Genomic DNA, 22,312 nt, shown 5'->3' on the forward strand with positions numbered 1-22,312 from the left:
GAGGAACAGGCGCCAGGGATACAGACCCCGACCTGTCACGAGCTGCCGTCCTGGGCAGGGAGCCCTGGAGCCACAATGGGAGTGTGTCCTGCGGAAACCTCCTTCCTTCCTCTGGGAGTCCAGGGATGACGGGAGTACCCCATGCCTGCGGTACCTGTGTGACGGCTTGTGCCCAGCTGTTGTGGGCGGGGAGGTGACTGAGTTTCACCCTGGGTGGGAGGGGATAGGGGTTCAGCCAAGGTGGGAGGGGACATGGGAGTGTTGTGCCCAAGATTGCGAATGCAAGAAACCACTAAGTATCTGACACCAATGCAAACACACAAGGGTTGATTTCCAAACTCGAGCCTGCGTCCAAGTACTCCCAACACAGCGGAGCAGAGACTTGGACACTGAGGTGGGTTTTAGCTTAGTTTTAAGGGCTTGTCTTGGGGTCCTACAGAGGGCTGGAGCAATTCCTCAAGGTCTGTTGACATTTTGATATGGGGCCTTCAAGGGTATTGAGTTCTGCTCTCATTCTAATAGACGGTTCCAGCCCTTGGCATGGGCTTAGTTTTGATTCAATTGTGGGGCTTTCTAGGACATTAAGCTGTAAACTTTTGTTTTTTTCCTGTAACTGAAGCAATGTAAATTTCAGCTCTTCTTCACAAGGGCCTGGGATGGCTGGGCGTGTGCTAATGCTGAATTTAAATTGGAATGGCCTTAATTTTCTCAGCCTCCTTGCTTCCTGTCCCACCAATCTAGCTCCTTCCCCCTTCCCCAGAGCTCCTAAGAGAGCAATTGCAAATAACCTCAGCGTGGCATCCTGTGTTGGGCAACAGGCCCAGTGATTTCGGATCAGGAAGACCTGGAGCACGGGCGTCCCAGCTGTGCAGCGGGATTCCAAGCTGCAGAATCTTATTCCCTGAGGCTATCTTGACAACTGACTTTGTACATAGAAAAGCTCTCCTTTGTCTTTAAAAGTTGAGGAGCGAGTCATAGAGTTTTATCTCTGTACATCTGATTGCTCAGATTCCAATCTGAGATGTATTTCCTGTTAATAAGGATAATTTACTACTATCTGTAGTACTATGGTTAAAATATTCTGACACAAGTAATTCAGAGGGAAGGGTTTCTCATCTCTTTCTTCACAGTTCAGTCACTCATCAGGAAATGCATCTTTATGGATTTGGAATGAACTGAGAGACATTATTACCAATGGTCCTATTATTATGTGAAGGATTCTTCCCTGAGATTCTTCCCCTATTTCAACTGACACAGAAACACTGTGAACTCTTTGGAAGACAAATGTCAAGGAAATAAATGTTATGCATTGCTAATTTTATTTTTTTATTTTTTTCTTTTATTTATTTATGATAGTCACAGAGAGAGAGAGAGGCAGAGACACAGGCAGAGGGAGAAGCAGGCTCCATGCACCGGGAGCCCGACGTGGGACTCGATCCCGGGTCTCCAGGATTGTGCCCTGGGCCGAAGGCAGGCGCCAAACCGCTACGCCACCCAGGGATCCCCCATTGCTAATTTTAAATGCACTTACAGTATGGTGTCTATTATACTAGAATTATTTTTATCTGATTTTTGCTATTTATTATCCGTTCCTGCTTTTCAGGTTGAGGAGGCATTATACGTGTTCATAAGTGTTTTTCTTTCCTTCTGATCTAAAATTCTTACTTTGTTTCCATCAAAGGAACTCTTTAAGAACAAGGCAACAGTTAATTAAACTATTCTTAAAATGTCTTCACACTTGGAGCCTGATTCATTTAAGTCAATTTTCAAAATAAATCTTATTTATTAGGAAAAAAACAAAGATTTATAGGGAAATTGAGAAGATAGTATAGTGCATTCACATGCACTTGCACTCAATTTCTCCAATTATTGATATCTTATATTAGTACGGTACAAATATGAGCTAATGAATCAATATTAAAATAGTCACATTAACCAAAGACGATACTTTATTCAGATTTCCTTAGTTTTTGCTAAGTTACCATCCCTCATATTACATTCCATTTGTCCTCATTTTTTCTTAGGCTCCTCTGGATTGTGACAGTCTTTCAGCCTTTCCTTGTTGTTGTTGAACTGGAACACTTTGAGAAGGAGAGTATTTTGAAAAATTTCCCTCAGTTGGGACATGTCTGTCGTTTATCTCATGATTGAACTGTTTTTGTGGATTATATACAGAGATATGCTGCCATTTTTATTATATCATATAAAGGATAGATACTATCACATGATTTATCAGTCTTGGTATCGATCTGATCATCTTGCTAAGGTAGTGTTTGTCAGCTTTCTCCGTAGTAAACTGATTCATTTTTGTTATTTTTATTATTATTTTTATTATTATTAGTGTATTATCATTATTATTTTAGGTTTTTCATAATATATTTGTAGAAGGAAGTTACTACGTGTATTGCACACATAAGAGTGGGAAGCTATGCTCATGAACTTGACGGTGGAATGTCTGCACAAATTCTTTGAAATTCTTCTACATGGGAGATTTCTCTTCCCTCCAGGTTTGTTTGATTTTTTTTTCAAAGATGTTATTTATTTATATGAGAGAGAGAGAGGAGAAAAAGCATGAGCGAGAGGGGTAGAGGGAGAGGGTGAAGCAGGTTCCATGCTGAACAGGGAGCCTGCCTTGGGACCTGGATCATGATCTGAGCCTAAGGCAGAAGCTTAACTAACTCAGCCACCCAGGTGCCACTCTTTCTTTCTTTTTTTTAATAATAAATTTATTTTTTATTGGTGTTCAATTTGCCAAATATAGAATGACACCCAGTTCCCATCCCGTCTAGTGCCCCCCTCAGTGCCCGTCACCCATTCATCCTCACCCCTGCCCTCCTCCCATTCAGTCACCCCTAGTTCATTTCCAGAGTTAGAAGACTTTATGTTCTGCCTCCCTTTCTGATATTTCCCACACATTTCTACTCCCTTCCCTTATATTCCCTTTCACTATTACCTATATTCCCCAAATGAATGAGAACATACAATGTTTGTCCTTCTCTGATTGTCTTACTTCACTCAGCATAATACCTTCCAGTTCCATCCACCTTGAAGTAAATGGTGGGTATTTGTCATTTCTAATGGCTGATCAAGGTCCACCTTTTCTCTCTCTTAATCTTCTGAGTCTCCTATGATATGAATGTTATAGTTTTATTAAGTGGCTGAACTCCCTAAGTCTGCCTCTTTGGTCCATAACCTTTCTTGTTTTGAAGACTTCCACTTGGGACTACATCTCAGTTATAGAATTTTTAACGTTGGACTGACTTGATTTAAGTTCTTTTATTTCTACAGTAAGGGATTCTCTAGTTTGCTTCTGTGCTCTTTTTCCAGCCCAGCTGCTATCTTTATAATCATTGTTTTAAACTGTAGTTAGACATCATATATGTTTATTGATGAACTTCCTGGCTGTGAGTACTACTTCATGTTATTTTATGGAGGAGAATTTCTCAATCTCATTATTTTTTCCAAAAAAGAAAGAAGAAAGAAAAAGAAAAATCAAGAAAAACAATAACAACTGCCCTCCCCCCAAAAAACCAGATTATTTTAGCCTGCTTGTTAAAAGATTCTAAATCCCAAAATATGAAACACAATTAAAGTACCATGAAAGTAAAAAAAGAAATATATAAGGTACATACAAAAAATTAAAATAAGGCAATTAATAAAAAAGAAACAAAGAAAAAAATTAAAAAAGAGCACAGTGTACAAAGGAATCTAGACTGTACTTTCCAGGCAGAGCTGAAGCTCTGCAGCCTCTGTGGTCCAACAACTTGGCGGCAGCAAATGGTCTGTGTGGGGTCTGGGGATGGGCCGTGGTGCTGATTGTCAGGTGCACATCTGCCTAGGAGTTGATCCTGCGGGGGTCAGAGGCGGGGTGGGTGTCAGCGTCTCTGGGCTCAAGCGGGCAGCGCTGGGCTGCTCCCTGAGACCCGGCCCTAATGGGCGGGATGCGGGTGGGGATGTTAGGTCCTCTGGCTCTGGGGCTGAGCATCCCACCCCCCTGTCTGCTGGGGCCTCTAGAGAAGAGCCCCCAAGCCCCCAGGTCTCTGCCGCTGCTCTCAGAACCCTGCGTTCACTCTACCTGCGTCCGAGCTTCTTTTGGTTTTCTTTTTTTATCTCAGACTGTTGTGCCCAAGATTGCGAATCTGAGAAACCACCGAGAAGCTGACATGATGCAAACACACGAGGGTTTATTTACAAGCTCGAGCTTGTGTCCAAGTATACCCGACAGAGCAGAGCAGGGACTTGGACCCCGAGGTGAGTTTTAGCTTAGTTTTAAGGGCTGGTCTCGGGGAACTCCCAAAGGGCTGGAGCAATTCCTCAAGTTCTGTTTACATTCTGATATGGGGCCTTCAAGGACATTGAGATCTGTTCTAATAGAGGCTTCCTGCCCTTGGACTGGGCTCAGTTTTTATTCTATTGTGGGGCTTGCTGTGTCCTGACAATGAGCACTCAGGAAGGAAATGACGGACGTGACTCCCTTCTCAGGAGCATCACAGAGAATAAATGAGACTGAACCAAAGGAGCACAAGACTTGTGCACTTAGCCATACCAAGCTTTGGGAAGCCGTCCTGGGCTCGTGGGTTGGGAGCCTCATCGTGTGAAAATGTCCACAGTTCCTGAAGCCACCCTCAATTTCAATGTCATTCCTGTCAAATCATGGTGGCACATCCTATAAATAGGAAAAAAAAAACCCATAACATCCATCCGCCCCCACAAATGACCCCGGACAGCAAATCAGTATTGGAAAAGCAGGACAGAGTGGGACGCAGCACTTTCCTATTTCAAACGATGTCACAGAGACACAGGATAAAGCAGTGTTTTCCTCGGGACCCCTCCTGGCTCCATCGGTTAAGCATCCGACTCCTGACCTCACCTCCTGATCTCAGGGTCGTGAGTTCTCGCCCTGGGCTGGTCCATGGAGGAGGCCTGACGCCTACTTAACAAACCACACCCATGTGGGTTGGTCCCAGCATAAGGCGAAGGAACAGAACAGAGTCCTGTAGGAAACGTGTTCTGATACAACAGATTTTAACTTAATTTAATTTAAACCCAATTAATTAACATATAGTGTATTATATTTTCAGAGGAAGAATTCAGGGATTAAACAGTTGGAGATAACCGCAGTACTCGTGACATCACGTGCCCTCCTTCATGCTGGTCCCATGTTATCCCCTCCCCCGTCCCCGCCTAGCAGCGACACTCAGTTTGTTTCCTTTATTTTTTTTAAATTATTTATTTATTAATTTACCATAGACACACACGCACAGAGGGGGGGGGGCAGACAGAGACACAGGCAGAGAGAAGCAGGCTCCATGCACTGGGAGCCCAATGTGGGATTCGATCCCGGGTCTCCAGGATCGCGCCCTGAGCCAAAGGCAGGCGCCAAATTGCTGCGCCACCCAGGGATCCCCAGTTTGTTTCCTTTAATTAAGAGTCTGTATTTCCTGCATCTGTTTTCATCTTATTTGTTTTTCCTTCCCTTCACAATAGTTCATCTGCTTTGCTTCTTTAATTCCAGCTATGAATGACACCACACGGTCATTCTCTTTTCCGACTGACCTATTTCACTTAGGATGATCCTTCTAGTTCTATCCACGTCATTGCAAATGGCAAGATTTCCTTCTCTTTGATAGCTGAGTACCATTCCTCTCTCTATGACCATCATCTATCTCCCATCATCTGGCAGAGGGCACCGAGGCTCCTCCCAAGTGTGGCTACTGTGGACCCGGCTGCTGTGGAAATTGGGGTGCAGTTGTCCCACGTCTCACTGCATCTGTATCTTCAGAGTGAGCTCCAGGCTGTACACCTGCTGGTCGCAGGGCGGCTCTATTTGTAACTTCCTGAGGAGCCTCCACACTGTTTCCAGGGTGGCTGCACCAGCCCGTTGTCCTGCCCACAGTGGAAGAGGGTTAAGGGAGTTTTACAGGAAGTGGTAAAAGTCTGGTCCACATTTCATTTCGTTTTTTGGGCTCCAATTCCTTCTCCTTAAGTATTTTTGGGGAAGCTGGGTGTTGGGCTCCTTTTCAGTCAGACGTTTCCGGAGATAACAGGCCACAGCTGGAGCCTGGAAGGAGGCAGAGTTGGGCCTGGGGATGGGCACTCTGCCTCCTGCACAGCCTCCTGCAGCGCCTGAGCATCCCGCAGGGGGCGCCTGAGCCCAGGCACCACCCAGAGGGCACGCATGTGCAGTAGGCCTTGTCTGCCTGCACTAACAGGAGCCAGCCTGTGCTGGGGAGGCCTGAGGAAGACGTGGGGACACGTCCACGCTGATGAGCCACAGCTTCCTCAGAATCTGCGGGGAGTCTTCAGGGGGCAGCGTTCACGATGACAGGAGCCCCGGTCTCCTCAGGACACATGGTGAGGCTTTTCAGTAAGATGTGAGTCCGCATCCATGCTGACAGGAGCCCCTGGGCCACCTCAGGACACGCGGGGAGGCTTCTGAAAGATGTGGTGCCGCGTTCACTCTGTCAGGAGCTAATGGGCCCCTCAGGACATAAGTTGAGTCTTCTGGAAGCTGGGGGCCGCATCCACAGTGACAGGAGCCTCGGCCACCTCAGAACCTGTGGTGACGATTCAGGAGGACGTAGGGCCACATCCACACAACCGGACACTGATGTCCTCAGGACCCCCGGTGTAGATGTTGGGAAATATGGGGATGTGTCCGTGCGGACAGAAGACCCCAGCCTTGTCAGAGGCTGTGGTGAGGCCTAAGAAAGATGTGGATGCCGAATCCACACTGACAGGAGTCTCCGGCCTCCTCAGGATGCACTGTGAAGGACTGGGATGATTTGGGGCCACGTCCATGCTGACAGGAGCCCCCAACCTCCTCAGGTCTTATGGTGAGGCTGAGGAAATTCTGGGGCCACGTCAAGACTGAGAGGACCCCTGTCCTCCTCAAGACCTGCACTTTGGCTTTGGGAGACATGGGTCTGCGTCTAGGCTGACAGGAACCCACAGCCTCCTCAGGACCTGCGGTGAGTTTTCTGGGGGACGTGGGGCCATGTCCAGGCTGACAGGAGCCCCGGGCCTCCTGAGAACCTGCTGTGAGGCTTCCAGAGGATGTGAGGCATACCCACAGTGACAGGAGACCAGGCGTACTCAGGACCCGCTGACTAAGTCTCTGGAACACGTGGGGCCACATCTGCACTCACAGGACCCCGGCTTCCACAGGACCTCCTGGAGGACTCTGGAGGTGCCATTGGGGACCACGTCCATATCAGTAGGGACTCCTCAGAACCATAGGGTAAGTGAATGGGTAGAATGAATGATAGGGTCAGGGGAGGGGAGGCATTTGGTGGTTAGGCTTAGGTTAGATGTTAGGGGTTATTATTATGCTTATGGTTACGGATTAGAGGTTAGAGTGAGGGATAAGGGTAAGGGTCAGTGGTTAGGAGTTAGGATGGGGGTTTGTGTGAGGGACAGGAGTTAGAGTTAGGGATAGGGTTTAGACTTTAGGGATTAGGGCAGGAGGTTAGGAGTTGGGGTTTGGGTTATGGTGAGAGTTAGGTTTGGGCTAGGTTTGCAGTTAGGGTTAGGGTTTAGGGTGTGAGTTAGGGTCAGGGGTTAGGGTTAGGGGTTAGAGTAAAAGTTACGGCTAGGTTTAGTGTTAGGGCGAGGGTTAGGTTTAGGATAGGGGTTAGGGATAGGATTAGGGTTAGTGTTTGGTAGGGGTTAGGGTTAGGGTCAGGTCAGGGTCAGGGTAAGGCTTGGAAAAGGTTAAGAGTGGGCTAGGCAGTGGGTTAGGGATTAGTTTTAGGGTACGGGTTAGGGTACACTTTTGGGTATGAGATAGGATTAGTATTAGAGGGTTAGGGTTAGGGTACAGGTTAAGTTTAGGAATACGATTTGAGTACATTAAGTTAAGGTTATGGTTAGAGGTTAGGGTTAGATTTAAGGTAAGGGTCAGGGTTAAGGGTTTAGAATAGGTTTAGGAGTTAGGGTGAGTGTTGGCAGGAAGGTTCAGTGAATGTGTTTCGGTCTTGGGGTTTGTGTTTGGTTTTTGATTAGTGGTAGTTCTTGTTTAAGGGTTAGGTTAACATTAGGCTTAAGTGTAGGGTAAGGGTTATGTCTGTGTATGGTTAGAGTTTGTGTCTTGGCATGTGCCTGCACTGGGACTCCTAGCATCTTGGGCAGTTTAGTTTTATGCACTCTATTTAGGTTTTGGTTTCAAAGATAGCCTGACTCCACCAAGTCAGTGGCCTCCCCAGAGAATCAAAATCCAGGCTTCTCTGGGGTGAGAATAGGCATGGCAGGCTTCTCCTGAGCTCAGCTAAGGAGGGGTTTGTGACTCTAAAGACTTTTATTTGGATTTTCAGTTGCCTTTCTGATTTTATCTCTTGTGCGCACATGTATCCTCTATACTACCAATTATTATTTTAAAGTTTTACTTGAATTCCTCTTTGTAAACACAGTATGATATAGTTTCAGGTTTACAACATAGTGATTCAACCCTTGAATACAACGCCTGGTACTGGTCAGAGGTGACCTCCACTATCCCCATCCCCTGATTCCCCATCCGTCCCACCTTCCTCTGGTATTTATTAGATTATTTTGTGTGGTTAAGAGTGTGTATCTTGGTTTGCATCTCTCATCCCCCCATTTGCCCCTTTGCCAGTTTGGTTTCTTAAAATTCACATGTGAATGCAATTGTATGGTATTTGGTACCTGTCTTACTCTGACTGACTGAGTTCATTTAGCGTAAGTCCCTTCCACTTCTCCTACGTCATTGTAAATGGCTTCATTTCATCCCTTCTGTTGACCCAGTGATGTTGCAGTGTGTATATTTAACACATCGTCTCTGCCCATTCATCGTCGATGGACATCTGGGCTGTATACACAGTTTCGCTGTTGTTGATAACGCTGCTACCAACACTGGGCTGCGTGTTCCCCTTCGAATCTACTAAACTACTTTTGTATTTTCAGGGTAAATACCCAGCTGTGCAATTTTGGAATCGTAGGGTAGCTCTATTTTTAACTTCTTTTTAAAATTTTTTTTTATGATAGTCACAGAGAGAGAGAGGCAGAGACACAGGCAGAGAAAGAAGCAGGCTACCTGCACTAGTAGCCTGACGTGGGATTCGATCCCGGGTCTCCAGGATCACACCCTGGGCCAAAGGCAGTTGCCAAACTGCTGTGCCACCCAGGGATCCCCTATCTTTAACTTCTCAAGGACCCTCCAGACTGTTTTCCACAGTGGCTGCACCTTTATTTACGTATTCATGAGAGACACAGAGAGGCAGAGTTATAGGCAGAGGGAAAATGAGGCTCCATGCGGGGAGCCTGATGTGGGACGGGATCCCCCAGGAGCTTGGGAACATGACCTTAGCTAAAGCAGATGCTCAACCACTGAGGCACCCAGGTGCCTTCCTGATTCTGTTTCTTTGCTAATTATGGGTCTGTTCATATTTTCTATTTCTTCCTATTTCAGTTTTGCTCGTTTGCACATTTCTAGGGATTTGTCCATTTCTTCCAGGTCTCCCAGTTTGTTAGCATATAATCTTTCTCAGTATTCCCTTATAATTGTCTTATTTTTCTGGTGTTGATTGTGATCTCTCTTCTCTCATTTGTGATTTTATTTATTTAGGTTTTCTCTTTTCTCGTTGATAAGGCTGGCTAGGGCTTGATAGATTTTATTAATTATTTTGAAGAACCAGCTCTTAGGGATCCCTGGGTGGCACAGCGGTTTGGTGCCTGCCTTTGGCCCAGGGCGCGATCCTGGAGACCGAGGATCGAATCCCACGTCGGGCTCCCGGTACATGGAGCCTGCTTCTCCCTCTGCTTGTGTCTCTGCCTTTCTCTCTCTCTCTCTCTGTGACTATCATAAAAAAAAAAGAACCAGCTCTTAGTTTCGTTATTCCATTCTACTGTTTCATTTTTTCTGCATTGTTTATTTCTGCTCTCATCTTTATTTTTTCCCTTCCTCTGTAGGCTTTAGGCTTTGTTTGCTATTGCTTTACCAGCTCCTTTAGGTGTAGGATTAGGTTGTGTATTGGAGACTTCTTATTTCTTGAGGTAGGCCTGTATTGCTATGTACTTCCCTCTTAGGACTGCCTTTGCTATATCCCAGACGTTTGGAGAAACATGTTTTCATTTTCATTTGTTTTATATTTCCTCCTTAATTTCCTGGTTGCTCCATTCATTCTCTAGTAGGATGTTCATAATCTCCACGTATTTTTGGTCTGTCCAAATTTTTTCTTACTGTCGACTTCGAGTTTCTTAGCGTCGTGGTCCGAAAATGTACAGGGTGTGATATCAACCTTCTTGTACCTGTTGTACCTGTTGATGGCTGATTTGTGGGTCATGATATGATCTATTCTGGAGAATGTCCCATGTGCACTTGAAAGGAATGTGTGTTCTGCTTTAGGATGAAATGTTCAGACTATATCTGTTGAGTCCCTGTGGTCCAGTGTGTCAAGGCAATTGTTCCCCTGTTGATTTTCTGCATAGACGATCAGTCCATTGCTATCAGTGGGTGGTAAAATCCCCTGTCATTGTATTATTATCAGTGAGATCCTGTACATTTGTCATTAATTGGTTTCTATATTTAGGTACTCCTATATTGGCAGCATAAATATTTAGTTGTTTGAACTTTTTTTAAAAAATAAATTTATTTTTTATTGGTGTTCTATTTATCAACAAGCAGAGTAACACCCATGCTCATCCCGGCAAGTGCCCCCCTCAGTGCCCGTCACCCATTCACCTGCACCCCCTGCCCTCCTCCCCTTCCAGCATCCCTTGTTCCTTTCTCAGAGTCAGGAGTCTTTATGTTCTGTCTCCCTTTCTGATATTTCCCACACATTTCTTCTACATTCCCTTATATTCCCTTTCACTATTATTTATATTAACCAATTGAATGAGAACATATGTTTGTCCTTCTCCGATTGACTTACTTCTCTCAGCGTAAAACCCTCCAGTTTCATCCAGGTTGAAGCAAAAGGTGGGTATTTGTCGTTTCTAATGGCTCAGTAATATTCCATTGTATACATAAACCACATGTTCCTTATCCATTCATCTTTCAAAGGACTCCAAGCCTCCTTCCACATTTTGGCTATTGTGGACGTTGCTGCTGTAAACATCGGGGTGCAGGTGTCCCCGCGTTTCATTGCATCTGAATCTTTGAGGTAAATCCCCAACAGTGCAATTGCTGGGTCATAGGGCAGGTCTATTTTTAACTCTTTGAGGAACCTCCAGACAGTTTTCCAGAGTGGTTGCACCAGTTCACATTACCACCAAAAGTGTAAGAGTCTTCCCTTTTCTCTGCATCCTCTCCAACATTTGTTTTTTTCTTGCCTTGTTAATTATCCCCATTCAGTGGTGTGAGGTGGTTCTCATTGTGGTTTTGATTTGTATTTCCATGATAGCAAGTGATGCAGAGTATTTTTTTTTATGTTCATGTTGGCCATGGCAATGTCGTCCTCTGTGAGATTTCTCTTCATGTCTTTTGCCCATTTCATGATTGGATTCTTTGTCTCTTTGTTGTTGATTTTAAGAAGTTCTTTATCGATATTTGAAACTAACCCTTTATCTGATACGTCATTTGCAAATATTTTCTCCCATTCTGTAGGTTGTCTTTTAGTTTTATTGACTGTATCCTTTGCTGTGCAAAAGCTTCTTATCTTGATGAAATCACAATAGTTCATTTTTGCTTTTGTTTATTTTGCCTTCGTGGATGTATCTCCAAGAGGTTACTGTGGCCAAGTTCAAAAAAAGATATAGCCTGTGTTCTCTCGGATTTTGATGGACTCTTGTCTCACATTTAGATCTTTCATTCATTTTGAGATTATTTTTGTGTATGGTGAGAGTGGTGTAGTTTCATTCTTTCTTCTGCATGTGTATGTCCATTTTCCCAGCACCATTTATTGAAGAGACTGTCTTTCTTCCAATCGATAGTCTTTCCAACTTTATCGAATATTAGTTGACCATAAAGTTCAGGGTCCATTTCTGGGTTCTCTCTTCTGTTCCATTGATCCATTTGTCTGTTTTTGTGCCAGTACCACACTGTCTTGAACCACAGCTTTGTAGTACACCCTGAAATCTGGCATTGTGATGCCCCTAGATATGGTTGTCTTTTTTAAAATTCGCCTCACTATTCAGGGTCTTTTCTGATTCCACACAAATCTTTTTTTATTATGATAGTCACAAACAGAGAGAGAGAAAGAGGCTGAGACACAGAGGGAGAAGCAGGCTCCATGCACCAGGAGCCTGACATGGGATTCAATCCTGGGTTTACATTATCGTGCCCAGAGCCAAAGGCAGGCACCAAACCGCTGCATGACCCAGGGGTCCTGATTCCACACAAATCTTAAAATAATTAGTTCTAAGTCTCTGAAGAAAGTCCATGGAATTTTGATAGGGTTTGCATTAAAGGTGAACATTGCCTTGGTAAAATTGATATTTTCACAATGTTAATTCTGCCAATCCATGAGCATGGAATATTTTTCCATCTCTTTGTGTCTTCCTCAATTTCTTTCAGAAGTTTTCTATAGTTTTTAGGGTATAGATCCTTTACCTCCTTGGTTAGGTTTATTCCTAGGTATCTTATGCTTTTGGGTGCAATTGTAAATGAGATTGACTCCCTAAATTCTCTTTCTTCAGTCTCATTGTTAGTGTATAGAAATGCCATTGATTTCCGGGCATTGATTTTGTATCCTGCAACGCTACCAAATTGCTGTATGAGTTCTAGCTATCCTGGGGTGGAGGCTTTTGGTTTTTCTAGGTAGAGTATCATGTCATCGGCGAAGAGGGAGAGTTTGACTTCTTTGTCAATTGGAATGACTTTATTTCTTTTTGTTGTCTGATTGCTGAGGCAGGACTTCCAGTACTATGTTGAATAGCTGTGGTGAGAGTGGCATCCCTGTCTTGTTCCTGATCTTAGGGAAAGGCTCTCAGTGCTTCCCCATTGAGAATGATATTTGCTGTGGGCTTTTCATTGATGGCTTTTAAGATGATGAGGAATGTTTCCTCTATCCCTATGCTCTGAAGTGTTTTGATCAGGAATGGATGCTTTATTTGTCAAATGCTTTCTCTGCATCTAATGAGAAGATCATATGGTTCTTGGTTTTTCTCTTGCGGATATGATGAATCACATTGATTGTTTTACGGGTGTTGAACCAGCCTTGTGTCCCAGGGATAAGTCCTACTTGGTCATGGTGAATAATTTTCTTAATGTGCTGTTGGATCCTATTGGCTAGGATCTTGTTGAGAATTTTTGCATCCATGTTCATCAGGGATATTGGTCTGTAATTCTCCTTTTTGGTGGGGTCTTTGGTTTTGGAATTAAGGTGATGCTGGCTTCATAGAACGAATTTGGAAGTACTCCATCTCTTTCTATCTTTCCAAACAGCTTTCGTAGGAGAGGTATGGTTTCTTCTTTAAACGTTTGATAGAATTCCCCTGGGAAGCCATCTGGCCCCGGACTTTTGTGTCTTGGGAGGTTTGGATGACTGCTTCAATTTCCTCCCTGGTTATTGGCCTGTTTAGGTTTTCTATTTCTTCCTGTTCCAGTTGTTAGTTTGTGGCTTTCCATGATTGCGTCCATTTCTTCTACATTGCCTAATTTATTGGTGTATAGCTGTTCATAATATGTTGTTAAAATCGTTTGTATTTCCTTGGTGTTGGTAGTGATAGCTCCTTTCTCATTCATGATTTTATTAATTTGAGTCTTCTCTCTCTTCTGTTTAATAAGGTTGGCTAATGGTTTATCTATCTTATTAATTCATTTAACCATTTCCATTCCTCATTCTGTTGATCTGTTCCACAGTTCTTCTGGTCTCGATTTCCTTGAGTTCTGCTCGAATTTTAATTAACTCTATTCTTCTGTTGGGTGTAGGATCTATCGGCTTTTATTTCTCTAGCCCCTTTATGAGTAAGGTTAGCTTTTGTATTTGAGTAGTTTCCCGTTTCTGAATGGATTCTTGTATTGTGATATATGTCCCCCTTAGGACTGCTTTTGCTGCATCCCAAAGAATTTGAACGGTTGTATGTTCATTCTCATTAATTTCCATGTATCTTTTTAATTCTTCCTCAATTTCCTGGTTGACCCTTTCATCTTTTAGCAGGTTGATCCTTCACCTCCACGTGTTTGAGGTCCTTCCAAACTTCTTGTTGTGATTTAGTTCTAATTTCAAGGCATTATGGTCTGAGAATAATGCAGGGGACGATCCCCATCTCTTGGTATCGGTTCAGACCCTATTTGTGACCCAGTATGTGATCTATTCTGAAGAAAGTTCCATGTGCACTTGAGAAGAATGTGTATTCAGTTGAGTTTGGATGTAAAGTTTTGTAGATTTCTGTGAAATCCATGGGGTCCAGTGTATCATTTAAAGCTCTTGTTTCTTTGGAGATGTTGTGCTTAGAAACGTATCGAGGGTAGAAAGAGCTAGATTGAAGTCACCAAGTATAAGTGTATTATTATCTAAGTATTTCTTCACTTTGGTTATTAATTGGTTTAAACATTTGGCAGCTCCCACATTCGGGGCATATATTGAGGATTGTTAAGACCTCTTGTGGGATAGATCCCTTAAGTATGATTTAGTGTCCCTCTTCATCTCTCACTGCAGTCTTCTGGGTAAATTTTAGTTTATCTGATATAAGGATGGCTACCCCTGCCTTCTTTTGAGGACCTTTTGAATGGTAAATTGTTCTCCAACATTTCATTTTCAGGTTGTAGGTGCCCTTCTGTCTAATATGAGTCTCTTGTAGACAGCTATAGATGGGTCCTGCTTTTTTATCCAGTCTGAAACCCTGCCCCTTTTGATGGGGTCATTAAGCCTGTTCACGTTCAGAGTTACTATCAACAGATATGAGTTTAGTGTCTTCATGATATCTATTCAGTCCTTGTTTTTGTGGATTGTTCCACTGAACTTCTTCTTAAAGGGGAATTTTAAGAGTCCCCCTTAAAATTTCTTGCAGAGCTGGTTTGGAGGTCACATATTCTTTCAGTTCCTGCCTGTCTTGGAAGCTCTTTATCTCTCCTTCCATTTTGAATGAGAGCCTTGCTGGATAAAGTATTCTTGGTTGCATGTTCTTCTCATGGAGGACCCTGAATATATCCTGCCAGCCCTTTCTGGGCTGCCAGGTCGCTGTGGAGACGTCTGTTGTTACCCTAATGCTCCTCCCCATAAAGTTCAGGATTTTCTTGTCTCTTGCTGCTTTAAGGATCTTCTCTTTATCTTTGGAATTTGCAAGCTTCACTATTAAATGTCGAGGTGTTGTACGGTTTTTATTGATTTTAGGGGGGTATCTCTCTATTTCCTGGATCTGAATGCCTGTTTCCCTTCCCAGAGTAGGCATGTTTTCAGCTATGATTTGTTCAAATACATATTCTGGCCCTCTGTCTATTTCGGCACCCTTGGGAACCCCAATTTCACATAGGTTTTTCTTCCTCAGGCTGTCATTTATTTCCCTTAATCTGTGTTCCTGGTCTTTTAATTGTCTGTCTCTTTTTTCCTCAGTTTCTCTCTTTGCCATCAACTTGTGTTCTATGTCACTCACTCGTTCTTCCACCTCGTTATCCCTCGTCATTAGGACTTCTAGTTTGGATTGCATTGCATTCAATTGATTTTTAATTTCAGCCTGATTGGATCTAAATTCTGCAGTCCTGAAGTCTCTTGAGTCCTTTATGCTTTTTTCTAGAGCCACCAGTAGCTGTATAATAGTGCTTCTGAATTGGCTTTCTGACATTCAGTTGTAATCCAGATTTTGTAACTCTGTGGGAGAGAGGACTGTTTCTGATTCTTTCTTTTGAGGTGAGGTTTTCCTTCTAGTCATTTTCCTGAGTGCCAAGTGGCCAAAAACAAATTGACTTGGGAAAAGGAGAAAAAGAGAGGAGAGGAAGAAGGAAAGAAAAGAGTAAAAGGAAAAAGAATAAAGGAAGAAAGAATAAAAAAAGAAAGAAAAGAAAGAAAATGGGGAAAAGGGTGGGGGAAGCAATCAGAAATAAAAAAAAAAAAACATGGGAGAGTATCTTCTGTTTCTGTATACTTTAAGTCCCTTGACTTCCCCTGGAACTTGTCCGTCTAGCTGGTCTTCTGGCAGAGGGGCCTATTGTGCTGATTTTCAGGTGTTAGCATTTGGGGGAGCTGCTCTGTCCCCTGCTTGGTGCAGGGCTCAGTGCAGTTAGTTTACCCCGTGAGGTCCCAGGAGGAACAACCCCAGTGGCAGCGGCCAGCTCTGGAAACCTGTATTCAGCCCACACAGTAACTCGGGAGCAGTCCACTTCTAATGGCTGAGTAATATTCCATTGTATACATAAACCACATCTTCTTTATCCATTCAACTTTCGATGGACACCGAGGCTCCTTCCACAGTTTGGCTATTGTGGACATTCCTAATATAAGCATCGGGGTGCAAGTGTCCCGGCGTTTCATTGCATCTGAATCTTTGGGGTAAATCCCCAACAGTGCAATTTCTGGGTTGTCTTGAAGGTCTATTTTTATCTCATTGAGGAACCTCCACAAAGTTTTCCAGAGTGGCTGCACTAGTTCACATTCCCACCAACAGTGGTTTCTATATTTAGGTACTCCCATGTTGGCAGCATAAATATTTAGTTGTTTGATCTTGATAGAGAGTCTTTTTAATTATGAAATAATGCCCTTCTTCATCTCTTCTTACAGTATTTGTTCTTTCTTTTTTGAAATTTAAAATATTTATTTATTTATTCATGAGAATTACACAGAGAAGCAGAGGAAGGAACATAGCAGAGTGAGAGGCAGGCTCCCCAAAGGGAGGCTGATGTGGGACTCGATCCTGGGATCCCAGAATCACACCCTGAGCCGAAGACAGATGCTCAACCACTGAGCCACCAGGTGTCCCCCAGGTTTTGGTTTCAAATCTCATTTGTCTGATATAAGTATGAGTCCTCCAGCTTTCTTTTGATATCCATTAACGTCATAGATGATTTTCCATCCCCTGACTTTCAATCTGTTGGTGTCTATAGGTCGAAGGTGAGCATCTTGTAGGCAGCATACAGATGGATGTTGTTTTTTTTTAATAATAATTTTATTTATGATAGTGAGAGAGAGAGAGAGAGAGCGAGAGAGGGAGGCAGAAAATTAGGCAGAGAGAGAAACATGCTCCCCACCAGGAGCCCAATATGGGACTCGATCCAAGACTCCAGGATCACACCCTGAGTCAAAGGCAGAGGGTCAACCCCTGAGCCACCCAGGCATCCTGGATCCTGCTTTTTAAGCCACTCTGATACCCTATATCTTTTGATTGAAGCATTTAGTCTATCAGCAGTCAGAGTGATTATTCAAAGATATGAACTCTGTGCATTTCTGTTACCAGAAGAGTTGGTGTTTCTGGTGACGTTCTCTGGGCCTTTCTAGTCTTTGTTGCTTTTGGTCTCTTTTTTTTCCCCCACTAGAAGAGTCCCTCTTAAAATTCCTTACTGGACTGGTTAAGTGGTCATGAACTCCTTTATGTTGCCTGTCTAGGAAAATCTTTATCTCTCCTTCTCTCCTGAATGACACCCTTGCTGAAGAAAGAATTCATACAAATTGGACTCCAATAAAAAGAAATTTAAAAACATAAAATAAATTCTTTCTAATATGATTGAGGAAAATGGCATTTAGGAGGAAAACCAGAAGCTGAAAGAGAGGAGGACAGATTTCACTCTCCGTAGCCTTCACAGGGACCTGGTGTCCTTTCCTAGGAGGGCCCCCCCTCCGGAGGATGCTTCCTGCCCCTCTGCACTCCTTGTTGGATCACAGCAGGCACATCTCGGTGCCTCCAGCACCTCTACAGTAATGGCTTATAGCGTTTTCCATGTATCCTATTGGGGACCACAGCGTAGTGTATGTAACCATCTGGCTGCTGTTTGACAACATTGGGGGGATTCCAACTTTTGTTGGTTTTGAGGTGCGTGTGTGTCTGTCACATGCAGCTATCCCGTGCAGCTATCGGATCCTCTGGCTGGTCACCCAAAACCCCAAAATGGTTGGCAGAATATCATTTCTGGTGCTGGTACTGGGCGGCTAGCTGGGCTCTCCTGGCCACACTGGCGCTCACTCGTGCAGTGACTTTCAGCTGGAGGGTCAGCTGAGCTGGAAGTTCCGGCTCAGCCACATTCCCATGTCCGGCAGTGGGTCCGGCCGCCCCGGGAAGGCACGTGGGGACGTCAGCTGTGTTTGCCTGGTGGCAACCCTGCAGGGGCTGGTTGGGGCCTAGGTGGTGCCCCCTCCTCCTCTCTGGGGGTCTCTCCACCCCCCGTGCACAGAGTTCTGGGAGACACAGAAATGGGCTGGCTGTGCATTTTCGCACCACAACACTTTATTGACTTTGTACAGCAAATGGGCTCAGAGCCATAGGTGCGTGCCTTCCCCTGGGGAAGGAGACCTTTCTGTCCTTTATGTGGGGGCAAGAATCACATGGGGTGGGTGGGCGGGTGTTGGAGTCCCCCATCTGGGAGCATGTGTGGACTCCAGGTGGTGGCGTGTGTCCTGAGGTTTCAGCCTTAGTGACAGTTCTGAGGACAGCAGAGCTGACCTGGACCTGCTGGTCATGGGTTCCTGTGCTGGGTCCCAGCAGGGCAGCTGGACCCCTGCCTCGGACCCTCTGGGGCCCCAGCACCTGGAGGACCCTGCCTCATGGTGTGGGTGCGGGTGTGGCCCACCGGCTTACCCCTCCTCTCCCCACACTGGTGTGTCCCGGGATCCCCAGGGCTGCCCTAGATAAGTGACCTGTATCGGTGGGGCACGCCCAGGGCCCAGGAGGCCACATCCACTTTGAGAGGGCTCGCTCAGCCCAGGGCCAGAATCCAGGGTTGGCCAGGGCCATGCGGGCCTGATTCCATTAGTCTTTGAGTTGGGACTGGTGGGGGCTCAAATCAACCCAGCCCCCACAGAGCCTGGGCCCAAGTCAGCCCAGGTCCCTCTGGGTTATGGGCTGGTGTCCTGTGCAGGTTGTGCTGCACTCCCGGAGGGACAGTGGGTGGAGGCAGGGCACAGTGTGTCTTCTGCACCACTCTCCTGCACACACACTGTCCGGGACTCCCTGCCTTCCCTCCTCCCTGCAACCGCTGGGTACTCAATGGGACACCCGGGCTTCTGATGTGAGCAGGGTATCCAGAGAACCCCGGGGAGTCTGAGCATGTCCCACAGGGTGCAGGTGCACTGGGTCCTTGCTTAGGGACGATGGTGTGGGGGTTGATGGTGTGGGGGCAAAGGGTATGATGGTGGTGGGTTGTGGGGTATGGTGTAGTGGGGATGGTGTTGGGGTATAGTGTGGGTGGGGATTGTGTGAGGCTGTGAGTGTGTGAGGGGGATGGTGTAGGGGCTATGCCATGGGGGATGATGATGTTAGGGGATGGTGTGGGTCTGGGGAATGGGAGGATGGTGTGGGGGGCCTACAGACACAGGGCATCCCCTTTCTCTAAGATGCACACGGAGACGTCTACAGATAAAGGCGACCCCAGTCTGGGGTATGCTGTGACACCTGCCCCTGGGGACCCCTGTGGTGAGTGCAGGGCCCTGGCTGGACGAGGGGCATTATCTGGGGGTCATCATACTATGTATGTTTACAAATTGCAAATTGTCTCAAATTGAATGCATAGAATTTAGAAATATATAAAGTCCTGAGGGTGGGTATCACCCTGACCCGTCCGACCCTCATCAGATTGATGTGTGTCCTCCAGTCACGGCCATGCACCCTGCCCCCAGGTCCCCTTACTGGCCCCATGGCCCTCACCCCATCCCCTTGCTTTTCAGGGGGCCGTCCCTCACCCCTTTGGGTTTCAGCTTACATGGCAATCCCTGGAGGCCTGTCCTAGTGGTCTCCTCATCCCTGAGACCCCGAGGGTGGGGGCACGGTGTTCATCCCCAACAATCTACCATGGAGCAGTGTGTTTTTGGCTGCTGTTCTTCCCCAGGCTCTGAAGCCCTGTGTTCCCTACCCAGAAGCCCCCGGTCCTCCTGGGTCTCGATCCCCCTGGCCCCTCAGCCTCACCCTACCCCTAGTAGTCCCAAAACATGACGTGACTGCTGAACATCCTGTTGATGTCCAGGTCCCCCAGCGTGATGTCCCTAGAGGAGACTAGGGTCTCCTCCTTCATTTCCTGTGGGAAAACCGGGGAGGAGGAGCTGGCGTCAGGGACACAGACCCCAACCTGTCTGCCTGGGTGGGGATCCCTGGGGCCACCATGGGAGTGTGTACTGCCAAAACCTCCTTCCTTCCTCTGGGAGGCCAGGGACGGTGGGAGTCCCCACCGTGCTCATGGGACCTGTGTGATGGCCTGTGCCCAGCTGTTGTAGGCAGGGAGGAGACTGAGTGTCACCCTGGGTGGGAGGAGATAGGGGTTCAGCCAAGGCAGGAGGGGACATGGGGGTGTTGTGCCCAAGTTTGCGAATCTGAGAAACCACTAAGTAGCTGACACCAATGCAAACACACAAGGGTTGATTTCCAAACTCCAGCTTGCGTCCAAGTACACCCAACACAGCGGAGCAGGGACTTGGACCCCGAGGTGGGTTTTAGCTTAGTTTTAAGGGCTTGTCTCGGGGTCCTCCATAAGGGCTGGAGCAATTCCTCAAGTTATGTTTACATTTTGATATGGGGCCTTCAAGGGTATTGGGCTCTGCTCTCATTCTAATAGGCGCTTCCAGCCCTTGACATGGGCTCAGTTTCATTTTATTGTGGGGCTTTCTAGGCCATTAAGCTGTAAACCTTTGTTTTTTTCCTGTAACTGAAGTAATGTAAATTTCAGGTCTTCTTCACAGGGGCCTGGGATGGCTGGACTTGTTCGAACACTGAACTTAAAGTAGAAAGGCCTTCATTTTCTCGGCCTCCTTGTGTCCAGTCCCATCCTATCTAGCTCTTTCCCCTTCCCTGGAGCTCCTAAGAGAGCAATTGCAAATGACCTCAGCTTGGCAGCGTGTGTTGGGGGACAGGCCCATGGATTTGGGATCAGGAAGACCTGGGGCGTGGGCGTCCCAGCTGTGCAGCAGGATTCCATGCTGCAGACTCTTATTCCCTAAGGCTATCTTAACAACTGACTTTGTACATAGAAAAGCTCTCCTTTATCTTTAAAAGATGAGGTGTGAGTCTAAGTTATTTTTCTCTGCCCATCTAATTGCTCAGATTCCAATCTGAGACGTATTTCCTGGTAATAAGGATAATTTACTATCCGTAGTACTATGGTTAAAATATTCTGACACAAATAGTTCAGAGGGATGATGCTTTCTCATCTCTTTCTTCACAGCTCAGTCACTCATCAGGGAATGCATCTTTATGGATTTGGAAAGAACTGAGAAACATTATTACAATGGTCCTATTATTATGTGAAGGATTCTTCCCTGCGATTCTTCCCCTAATTCAACTGACACTGAAAAACTGTGAACTCTTTGGAAGACGAATGTCAAGGAAATAAATGTTATGCATTGCTAATTTTAAATGCACTTGCAATATGGTGTCTATTATAATAGAAGTATTTTTATCTGATTTTTGCTTTTATTATCCTTTCCTGCTTTTCAGGTTGAGGAGGCATTATACGTGTTCATAAGTGTTGTTCTTTCCTTCTGATATAAAATTATTTCTTTGTTCCCATCGAAGGAACTCTTTAAGAATAAAGCAAAAGTTAATTCAACGATTCTTAAAATGTCTTCACACTTGGATCCTGATTCATTTAAGTCAATTTTCAAACTAAATCTTATTTATTAGGAAAAAAACAAAGATTTACAGGGAAATTGAGAAGATAGTACAGAGCATTCGCATGCACTGGCACTCTATTTCTCCAATTATTGATATCTTATATTAATACGGTACTAATATGAACTAATGAATCAATATTAAAATATTCGCATTAACCAAAGACCATACTTTATTCAGATTTCCTTAGTTTTTGCTAAATTACCATCCCTCATATCACATTCCATTTGTCCTCCTGTTTTCTTAGGCTCCTCTGGATTGTGACAGTCTTTCAGCCTTTCCTTGTTTTTGTTGAACTGGAACACTTTGAGAAGTAGAGTATTTTGTAAAATTTCCCTCAGTTGGGACATGTCTGTTGTTTATCTCATGACTGAACTGTTTTTGTGGATTATATACAGAGATATACTGCCATTTTTATTATATAATATAAAGGATAGATACTATCAACATGATTTATCAGTCTTGTTATCGATCTGATCATCTTGCTGAGGTAGTGTTTGTCATCTTTCTCCGTAGTTAAGTGATTATTATTATTATTATTATTATTATTATTTTAGGTTTTTCATAATATATTTTGCAGAAGGAAGTTACTATGTATATTGCACACATAAAAGTTTAAACTATGCTCATGAACTTGAGTGTGGTATGTCTGCACGAATTGTTTGAAATTCTTCTA

The 22,312-nt window shown here is 44.9% G+C and overlaps 1 long non-coding RNA gene across 6 annotated transcripts; it reads left to right on the top strand.

The window, feature by feature from the left end:
* Window positions 1–267: 267 nt before the first annotated feature.
* On the top strand, window positions 268–21,586 carry LOC140641070 (uncharacterized). Of its 6 annotated transcripts, none has more exons than XR_012037602.1 (7): window positions 268–394; window positions 1,357–1,532; window positions 2,025–2,266; window positions 2,364–2,507; window positions 4,116–4,251; window positions 6,213–7,240; window positions 21,191–21,586. It is a non-coding gene; the product is annotated as an uncharacterized lncRNA (long non-coding RNA). The 6 variants fall into 6 exon arrangements; XR_012037603.1 differs by having other exon boundaries at window positions 6,213–6,354; XR_012037598.1 differs by lacking the exon at window positions 6,213–7,240.
* The last annotated feature ends 726 nt before the right edge of the window (window positions 21,587–22,312 follow it).

Source organism: Canis lupus, chromosome 10 (assembly GCF_048164855.1).
Source record: "Canis lupus baileyi chromosome 10, mCanLup2.hap1, whole genome shotgun sequence".
Taxonomy (NCBI): domain Eukaryota; kingdom Metazoa; phylum Chordata; class Mammalia; order Carnivora; family Canidae; genus Canis; species Canis lupus.